The 10,499-nt window shown below is 31.5% G+C and overlaps 1 long non-coding RNA gene across 1 annotated transcript in view; it reads right to left on the minus strand.

The window, feature by feature from the left end:
* LOC135321506 (uncharacterized) overlaps positions 1-10,208 on the minus strand; it is a 204,593-nt gene extending 194,385 nt beyond the window's left edge. Inside the window, exon 1 of the long non-coding RNA XR_010381331.1 lies at positions 10,186-10,208. This is a non-coding gene — a long non-coding RNA (uncharacterized LOC135321506). The remainder of the gene's footprint in view (positions 1-10,185) is intronic.
* Between the last annotated feature and the right edge of the window lie 291 nt (positions 10,209-10,499).

Raw genomic sequence — 10,499 nt, forward strand, 5'->3', positions numbered from 1 at the left:
TTGGTTGACCAATATTTTAAACATGCTTTAGGTGTCATAGTATATAAATACTTGCTTCTTTGTTGAAGATAGATCAAGTAACATATTTTTAAATCACTGGTTTTGTCTACACTTCATCTTAGCCAAAAGGCCAAGAAGCAATACTGGTTTTGTCTAGATCATTTGTGTTCATACGTGTTTATTTTAAGGGGTCATCCATAGACTTAATTACAAAGAAGTTGATGATTGCTTATCCTGAATATCAAAATGTTCAATTTTAGTAACTCTGCAAACCAAAGTCAAATAAAATAAACTAACAAAACAAAACAACACATCTGGTATTTCCCACAAGGATCCTTTTCTGTCAAGCTCTAATATACCTAATCTCTCTCCAATTATATTTTGGATTGCCTTTGTAAAATGAATTTTTAAAAAAAGAAATTAAATACCAAAACATGTATAGCTAGATGATTCCTCAATTTAACATTTTTAAACACTTTAATTATAGGATTAGAATTTTCCTATTACCTAAATTCCATTTAAAGGTATTTTAATCCTTTAATTCCTCAGGTGTTGTAAAATAACTTAGGTCATTTTCAATCGGTCTTATTAAAATCTCTCACTCACATTATGATTTCTCTGCACAAAGTGGAAAAATAAATTGAATAATGCAGCAACTTTCAATGAGACATGACACATGGCATAATCATTTCTCCTCTCTTTAGCTTTGTTTTATATAGTTGCCTTATTACATTTCTCTTTTTTCGATTGAAGTAACCTTGGCTTATAACATTATACAGAGTTCATGCATGCAGCATTAGAATTTGACTTCTGTATATACTACAGTGTACTCACCACCAAAAGATGAGGTTCCATCCATCAACATACAATTGACTCCCTTTACCCATTTTGCCCACCTCCCACCATCATTTTCCTTCAGTAACCACCAGTCTGTTTTCTGTATCTATGTATTTGCTTTCTTTTGTTTTGTTTGCTGGTTTATTTATTTATTTTTATATTCCACATGCGTAAAACCACATGATATTTGTCTTTCTCTGTCTGATTTATTTAACTTAGCATAATAGTATAAAAGGTCCATTCATGTTGAAGCAAATGAAAAGATTTCATCTTTTTTATGGCTGAGCAATATTCCATTATATATACACATCTTCTTTATCCATTGATCCATCAATGGGCACTTAGGTTGTTTCTATATCTTGGTTATTATAAATGATGCTGCAGTGAACATAAGATGCATATATCTTTACAAATTAGTGTTTTCATATTCTTCAGAAAATACCCAGTAGTGAAACAGCTGGGTCATATGGTATTTATATATGGTATTATATTCTTAATTTTTTGAGGACTTTCCATACTTTTTTTCATAGTGGTTACACCAATTTACATTCCCACCAACAGTATACCACTGTTCCTTTTTTCCACATCCTCTCCAACACTTGTTATTTCTTGTATTTTTGATAATAGCCATTCTAATAGATATGATATTTATTGTGGTTTTGACTTGTATTTCCCCAATAATTAGTGGTCTTGAACCACTATACTTGTTGGCCATCTGTATGTCTTCTTTGGAAAAATATCTATTCATATCTTCTTCCCATTTTTTAACCAAGTTATGTGTTTTGTTGTTGTTGAGTTGTATCAGTTCTTTATATATTTTTGAATATTAACTCCTTATCAGATATGTAATTTGCAAACATCTTCTATTTGGTGGTTTGTCTCTTTGTTTTGTTGATGCTTTCCTTTTCTGCACAGTAACATTTTAGTTGGATGCAGTCCCATTTGTGGCTTTGTTTTTTGTTTTTTTTTTTGCTCTTGTTTCCCTTGCCTGAGGAGACATAGCACAAAAGATATTGCTGAGACTGATGTCAAAGAGCATACTGCCTATGATTTCTTGTTGGGGGTTTATGGTTTCAGGTCTTAAACTCAAGTGGTTAGTCTATTTTCAGTTTATTTTTGTGTATAGTTTAAGACAGTGGTCTAGTTTCATTCTTTTGCATGTGGCTATCTGTTTTTCCCAACATCAAGCATTGAAGACTTTCCTTTCTCCATTGTATGTTCTTGGCTCCTTTGTTGTAAATTTTATATATATATTTAGGTTTATTTATCGGCTCTCAATGCTGTTCCATTGATCTTTTTCTACCAAGGCCATGTTGTTTTGATTACTATAGCTTTGTAGTAAAATTTGAAATCAAGGAGTATGATACCTCTAGCTTTGTTATTGTTTTCCCAGGATTGCTCTGGCTATTTGTGGTCTTTTGTGGTTCCATATCAATTTTAGAATTTTTTGTTCTATTTCTGTGAAAAATGCCATTAGTATTTTGATGAGGATTGCACTGACTGTAGATTGCTTTAGGTAATATGGATATTTCAATAATATTAATTCTAGTCCACGAGTACAAATCAACTTTCCATTTCTTTTCATCTTCTTCAGTTCCCTTCAGCATGTCTTATAGTTTTCAGCGTACAGGTCTTTCATCCCTTTAAATTTATCCCTTGATATTTTATTATTTTGTTGCAACTGTACATGGATTGCATTCTTAATTTCTCTTTCTGCCAGCTCATTGTTAATGTACAGAAGTAAAATAGTTGTATATTGATTTTGTACCCTGCAACTTTACTGTATTGATTTATTATTTCTAATAATTTTTGTTAGAGTCTTTAGCACTTTCTACATGTAATATTATGTCATATGCACATACTGGCAGTTTTATGCCTTCTTTTCCAATTTGGATGCTATTTATTTCTTTCACTTGCCAAATTGCTCTGGCTAGGATTTCCAATACTATGTTGAATAAAGTGGCAAGAGTGGGCACCCTTGCTATCTTTCTGATCTTAGAGGGATAGCATTCAGTTTTTCAATATTGAATATGATGTTAGCTGTAGATTTGTCATGTGTGGTCTTTATTATGTTGAGGTATATTCCTTCTATACACATTTTATTGAGAGTGTTAATTATACATGGATGCTGAGTCTTGTCAAATGCTTTTTCTGCAACTATTGATATAATCATGTGGTCTTTATTTTATTAATGTGGTATATCACACTGACTGATTTGAAGATGTTGAACCATCCTTACATCCTGTAATAAATGCCATGGTTATGATCCTTTTAATGTATTGTTGTGTTTGGTTTGCTAATAATTTGTTGGGAATTTTTGCATCTATGTTTATCAGAGATGCTGGCCTGTAATTTGTGTGTGTGTGTGTTGTCCATGTCTAGTTTTGTTATCAGAATAATGTTGGCTTTATGTTTGGAAGCATCCCTCCTCTTCAATTATTTTACAAGAGTTTGAGAAGTTTATGTAGTAAATCTCTGAATATTTGGTAGAATTCACCAGTTAAGCCATCTGGCCCTGGACTTTTGTTTTTTGGGAGGTTTCTAATTAGTGTTTCAATCTTCTTACTAGTGATCAGTCCATTCAGATTTTCTACTTCTTCATGATTCTGTCTTGGAAGATTTTATGATTCTAAGAATTTATCCATTTCTTCTAGATTGCCCAATTTATTGGTGTATAGCTGTTCATAATGGTCACATACACCTTTGTAATTCTGGGGTATCCATTGTAACTTCTCTTTTGTTTCAGTTTTTGTTTTTTTGTTTTTTTTTTTTTAATCTGAGCCTTCGTTCTTTTTTTTTTCCCCCTTAGTGAAGCTAACTAAAGTTTTGTCAATTTTACTTTTCTTTTCAAAGAACCAGCTCTTAGTTTCATTGATCTTTTCTAGTCTTTTTAGTCTCTGTTTCATTTATTTCAGTGTAGTCTTTATTATTTCCTTTTCTCTACTGATTTTAAGCTTCATTTGTTCTTCTTTTTTAGTTCCTTTAGGTGTAAGGTTAGATTGTTTATTTGAGATTTTTCTTGTTTCTTGAGGTAGAACTGTATTGCTATAAACTTCCCTCTTACTAGTGGTTTGCCATATCCCATTGATTTTGGTATGTTGTAATTTCACTTTCATTTGTCTTTAAGTACTTTGTATTTTTCCTTTGATTTTTTTTTTCCTTGAGCCAATAGTTGTTCAGTAGCATGTTGTTTAGGTTTACATATTTGTGATTCTTTTCAGCTTTCTTCTTGTAGTAGATTTCTAGTTTCATATCATGTAATCAAAAAAGATGCTTGAAATGATTTCAATATTAAATTTACTGAAATCTGCTTGTGTCCCAACATATGTCTATCCTTGTGAATATTCTATGTGCACTGGAGAAGAATTTTGCTGTTTTTTTGATGAAATGTTCTGTATATGTCTTAAGTTCATCTGGTCTAATGTTTCATTTAAGGTCATTGTTTTCTAGTTCACATTATGTCTGGATGATTGAGCCGCTGATGTAAGTGGGGTATTAAAGTCCCCTACTATTATTGTATTTCTGTCAATTTCTACCTTTAAGTCTCTCAGTAATTGCTTTATATATTTTAATGCTCCTATGGTATGTACATATATACTAATAAATCTGATGTCTTATTTTTTCTTTTTGTTTTTATTTATTTTTTATTTTTTTTGTGGGGGAGGCAATTAGGTTTACTTATTTATTTATTTTTAGAGGAGGCACTGGGGATTGAACCCAGGACCTTGTGTATGCTAAGCATGCACTCTGCCACTTGAGCTATACACTCCCCCTTATGTCTTCTTAATGGATTTCCCCCTCTATCATTATAAAGTGTCCATCTTTGTCCTTTTTCCCTTTTTTGGCTTCAAGTTGATTTTGTCTGACATGAGTATGGCTATACCTGCTTTGTTTTGGCTGCCATTTGCTTGGAGTATTATCTTTCATCCCTTCATTTTGTGTCTATATTTATCTTTAGAGATGAGACGAGTCAGTCCCTGAGAGGCAGCATATGGTTGTTTTTTGTTTTTTAATCCAGCCAGCCACTCTGTGTCTTTTGATTGATGAATTAAATCCATTTACATTTAGGGTGATTCTAGATAAATGGGGACTTAGTATTGCCATTTTATCTTTTGTTTTCTGGTTGCTCCATATCTCTATTATTTCTTTTTTCCTTGTGTTTTTGTCCGCCACTTTAGTTTGATGATTTTCATGATATTTTTCTCAGTTTCCTCTTTTTTATGTTTTGTGTCTCAGATGTAGATTTTTATTTGTGGTTACATGAGGTTTCTATAAAATGTCTCAAAGATAAATACTCCTTTTTCTGCCAATAGCATCTTAGCTTCATTTGCCTATACACGTTCCATCCTTTACCTCTTCCTCTTTTACATTCCTGTTATCACAAATTATACCTTTTATGTTTTGAGTCTGTTATCAAATTGAAGTAGCTATAGTTATTTTTAATTTTTCCCTTTAACTTTTATGTTTTTAGCTAAGTGTTTAACAACCTATTTTTCTATAGAGTAGAGTTGCAATTTTCTTATTCTGTCTACCTATTGATCACCTTAGTGGTTTTCTCTTTTCATTTCATGTAGAAGAGCTCCTTTCAACATGTTTTGTAATGCAAGTCTAGTTGTAATGAATCCCTCAGCTTTTGCTTGACTGGGAAAACCTTTCTTTCTTTTTCACATCTGAAGAATAACTTTACTGTATAGAGTATTCTCGGCTGTCAGTTTTTATCTTTCAGTATTTTGAGTATGTCATTCCATTCTCTCCTGACCTACAGTTTCTGCTGAGAAATCTGCTTATAGTCTAATGGGAATTTCTTTGTAGATTACTGTGTTTTCTTCCTTGACTATCTTGAAAAATTTTTATCATTGATTTTAGGTATATATATTTATTAGGTATATATATTTTAGGTATATATATTTTAGGTATATATAAATATATATATATATATATATATATATATATATATATATATATATTTAATGGAGGTACTCAAGATTGAACCCAGGACCTCCTGCATGCTATAACATTGGAAATATGGAAAATACTACTACAGACATTCATGTGCAAGTTTTGTGTGGACATATGTTTTCATTTATTTTACATTTATACCTAGGAGTAGAATGCTTCAAAGGCTACGATGAAGAAAATGAAAAGACAATTCACAGAATGTGATAAAATATTTTCAAATCATATCTGATAAGGGCCTTGTATCTAGAATGTATAAATAACTCTTACAACTCAATAATAGAAGGACAAACAACCACATGTTTAAGTGGGCAAAGGAGATGAATAAGTATTTCTCTAAAAAGATATGTAAAATGGCCACTAAGCACATGAAAAGATGTTTAACATAGTTACTCATCAGGAAAATGTAAATCAAAACCATGAGATACCACATCACACACTAGAAGGGATATAAGCAAAAAGTCATATGATAAACTTTATAGCAAGACTATGGTTAAATTGATCAGAAAACTCATACACTGCTGGTAGGACTGTAAAATGGTGCAACCACTTTGGAAAATAGTCTGGCATTTCCTCACAGTTATATATAAACATAGAGTTACCATATAATTATGTGTTTTACAGTTATTTTTAGCTCCCTCTGACATACTAAACTCATGAATTATTTTCTAGGGACCTAAAGCTTTGTTAAGCTGTATCTTCAGGATAATCTGAAAAATATCTGTGTCAAGTTATGAGAAATGCTTTTCATCTTGTAAAATGTGTTTTTCTAGCAATTAAATGAACTGGACCCTGAAGAATTCACTGGCCAGGCTAACCTCATTCCTGCATAAATTCTAATAGGAAAAAGTAATCAGACATAGATGTCTCAGCATTTGGGGGGAAACAGACCTGCAAGTGAATCAGAACTGAACTTGGTGGGAGCTGATTATAATAAAACAGACTCAATTATGAGCCAAAATTACATTGAAAATTTCCATTGATTAATGAGGTTTTGCCAGTTAGTCGCATGTAGTCCATGCAATCTACCACTGATCCTTTCACAATATAGTTCAGATCTTCTATAACCCAGTATCAGTCCTCATCATTCTTTAAGGCATCACAACAGTCAAATCCTGATTTTCCTTTCAGCCTCTGTTCTGTACTATTCATTCTCTCTAGTTCAGAGTGAATGTTCCTCACACGTCAATTTGCCTGCTAAATGTCCATACACTCAAATTAAAGCCTCTAATAAAACCCTTCAATAATCGAGGAGCTTTATCTTCATCTATCTCTATACTTTAACCATGCAAAGATAATTTGAACTTCATATATCACCCTTTAACTAATTGAAAATAATGCATACACCTTGTCTGCTTTCCATCATTCAAATTTTCATCTGAATCTTTCAAAGCAAGGCTTAACTAAATTTTTCATGTACTTAATCTGACAAAGATGGATAGTAGTGTGTCAAAGACTACTACTCAGCTAATCAGTGCATAAAAGTCCATGACCACTATATTTTCACTTAGGATTGCAACATTTATTAATATATAATGATCCTTCTTTCATATGCCATGTTTTGCCTTAAATACTACTTCAATGGATGCTAAAATTATAATTCTGCTCCCTTTTGTTATGCTTACTTGATATCTACTTTTTTTCTTAGTTGCCAATGCTATAGCAACTTCTATTCACATTTTCTCTCGGTACTTATAAATATTTTAACTGGAATTTAAAAGAAAGTAAAACGGCTAGTGATTACTTGCCAAAGTCTGAACCCATGAAAATACCTTCATATGTGACATACTTTATTATGATGTTTTTAACTCCTATTTTTGTAACTCTCCACAAGTCTTTAGATTTTTATATAAAAATGTCAAATATACTACACACTTCTCTCCTTTATGGAGCATATAATTCTATCATAGCTTACCAAAGGAACAAAAAACACTTCTAACACTTGTCAGAAAATACAACTCAAGTTGCTTGCACTCTAGGACCTACCTAAAGCTTAGAGAGAACTTACACTTAGAGAAGGCTGCGTAAAGGTGGTAAAGAGTCCTCCTGTGCTTTCTTATTGTAAGGCAAATTCTTCAGCTAATGTGCATCACTGAACTCTGGCACAGAGCCTCATAGAATCATTTTATGGCAACCATATCTAATGTGAGATCCTGACTTTCTTTGATCAACACAAGGAATGGAAGCAAGAAAACTGATTTTAAAATTGACATAAAATTATTTCCAAATGTATAACCAATAAACAAGAAAACGTTCCCAATGACAATGAGAAAATTCATTTACAACCAAATTGTGTTAAAATTATGTCTCCCCAGAGATTACAGTTCTCTAATTAGAAATGCTTAATATTCATTTTCCCTTTTTTTTTTTTTCTAGTTATAAGTAAGTTGATAGCCAAATTTTGTTTGGCCAGTGTGCTGCAGAAGGAATATGTGGGTAGTGAGTATTGAAAGTTCCCTAAACCAAGCTTAGTGAGAATCTTTGGACCTTTGATATTTGTTTACTTGATCTGGGAGCAAATGGAATTAAAATTTATCAGTTGAAAAAAAAAATTAAATATGTGAGCTGGAAGGCATGACAGATTAAAGCCATTAGAATATTTTTCAAAGGGAAATAAAATGAATATATAATATTATCTTGAGTCTGTATTTTGAATTATGCAATAAAATATTTTTTTGCTTGCTCCTTCATTGTATCTCTATTGGAAAATAAAAGAAACTCTTTTCTTATAAATCTAAGTTAAAGGAGAAAATTGCAATTGTGTGTCATCCACGTCAGTTATCTTGGTGCAAAAGAGGGAGATAGGCCACCTTAAGATAAAGGAATACTGAGCATGCCTATCCACAAAGCTTTTTCTGTGTGTACCTTCTAATACATCATATGTTCTATTCTCTCAGAGCTTTAAACTCTCTGAAGGCCGGAGATCTTGTGAATAGAAAGGTAAGAAACAAATTCTGGTAAAACATTATTACTTAAATTTATCCTATGTAGAACAAAATCTAACAGTTTTGAAATTTCCAGTCACTGACCCTCAAGAAAAATACTCATAATTTACTGGCTAATGTTGAGTAACTTTGAAGTTTTCCTTTTTGTAAATAGATGGTTCTTTGTTAAAATGTAGTTTAATAGCATTATCTCTACTATGCTTTTTGTATTTGATTAACATTTAAAACATGAAGTATTTTTAAAAAGCTACTTGAAAATTCTAGAGGAAAATTTCTTTTTCCCATTAGATTGGAAGAGCCATCATGGAATGTATTAGGTAATACTTGTACCTGTTAATGGTGAACAATAGGACAAGGTCATGAAACTAGGCACTGGCCAAATATGGAATATTACAGCACTTAAATATATAAATATGTTAAATAAAACTAACTAACTACATACGTTAAATTAAAAGGGCATTGTGTCTAAGTAGTCATGTTTAATTGATAATATTTAGCAGTTTTTTTGTGATTTTTGTCTAGAACTTTAAAATATGGTCATAAAAAAGTATGAATCACCTATTTCTGGACAAGGCTAATCTAAACTAAAGAAAAGCTATGAGGACTTATAATAAAAACTAATAAAACAATACTTCACATATCAGCTTTCAAAAAAGATGGTCTAGAATAATAAAGAAAATCCTAATATCATAAAAAGTGCTATTTTGTAGGAAGAATTAAAGTTAAAAAAGTATTGAGGAAATTTGGGATCCAGACAAGATGTCTATTATGAACAGGAGTGGAGAACAGCGATCTATCTTTGGTCAAGATTCATGTCTTTCACTTATTCCCAGGTATTTATTACAAAGATTAAATGATTTACACCTAATTTGTATATCACTTCATTCTCTCTATATAATTAAATAACAGAAAAATTAAGATCAGACTTTAAGAAGAATATGACCAAAGACCAGCTAGCAGATAAACCATTAAAAAAAAAAACAAACAGCCAGAACATAACTGAAAAGTAAAATTCAAACACCCTGGTGATAGAGGATTGAGAAATAAAAGTGGAAATTCAGTCAAATTGGGACATACTGAATTGGCAGCAATAGGGATTTCAGTGATGAAACTCTTGAAACTGTGTTTTGAAATAGGATTTTAAATCACAGAAGTATTAATATATTAATACATAGTAATATATTATTAATGTAGTATATATTAACATATTATGGGGATTATAATAATACAGCATTTCAAATGCCTCTGATTATTTATTAGAATGATTCTGATAATGCAAAACTTCAAGTGAAAAAACAGTAAAGGAAATTACAAAGGAGGATTTCCTTCAATATAGCATCTAGATCTACTAAAGAGAGAGATCCTAATTGTAATAATACAATTACAATACAATTTCAGGGAGAATAATAAAATTCTCCCTGAAAATTCAAAGACATTGGCTTCTTACCTGCTCTCAAAGACACTGTTTTCTCCAAAGACCTTTAAATAGAAGACTGGCTACTCAGAAGAGATTGCCCATCAAGGTGCCCATATTTTGTTCAGTCTCTGTGATACTTGCTCAATCTGGAAAGAGAAAAAAAATGATGAATAACTGTTTATTGGTTTTACAATAAAACAGATATTCAAAACTACAAAAAGCCTATGAGTTAATTAATAAAGATGCCAATAATTTCACTTTCAGGTCTGGGACAAGAAAATTTGTCATCAAACTATCTACCATGAACAAATGGCTAAAGGAAATTCTTGAGACAGAAAGGAAAG

The sequence above is a fragment of the Camelus dromedarius genome, chromosome 1 (genome assembly GCF_036321535.1).
Source record: "Camelus dromedarius isolate mCamDro1 chromosome 1, mCamDro1.pat, whole genome shotgun sequence".
In the NCBI taxonomy this organism is placed as follows: Eukaryota; Metazoa; Chordata; class Mammalia; order Artiodactyla; family Camelidae; genus Camelus; species Camelus dromedarius.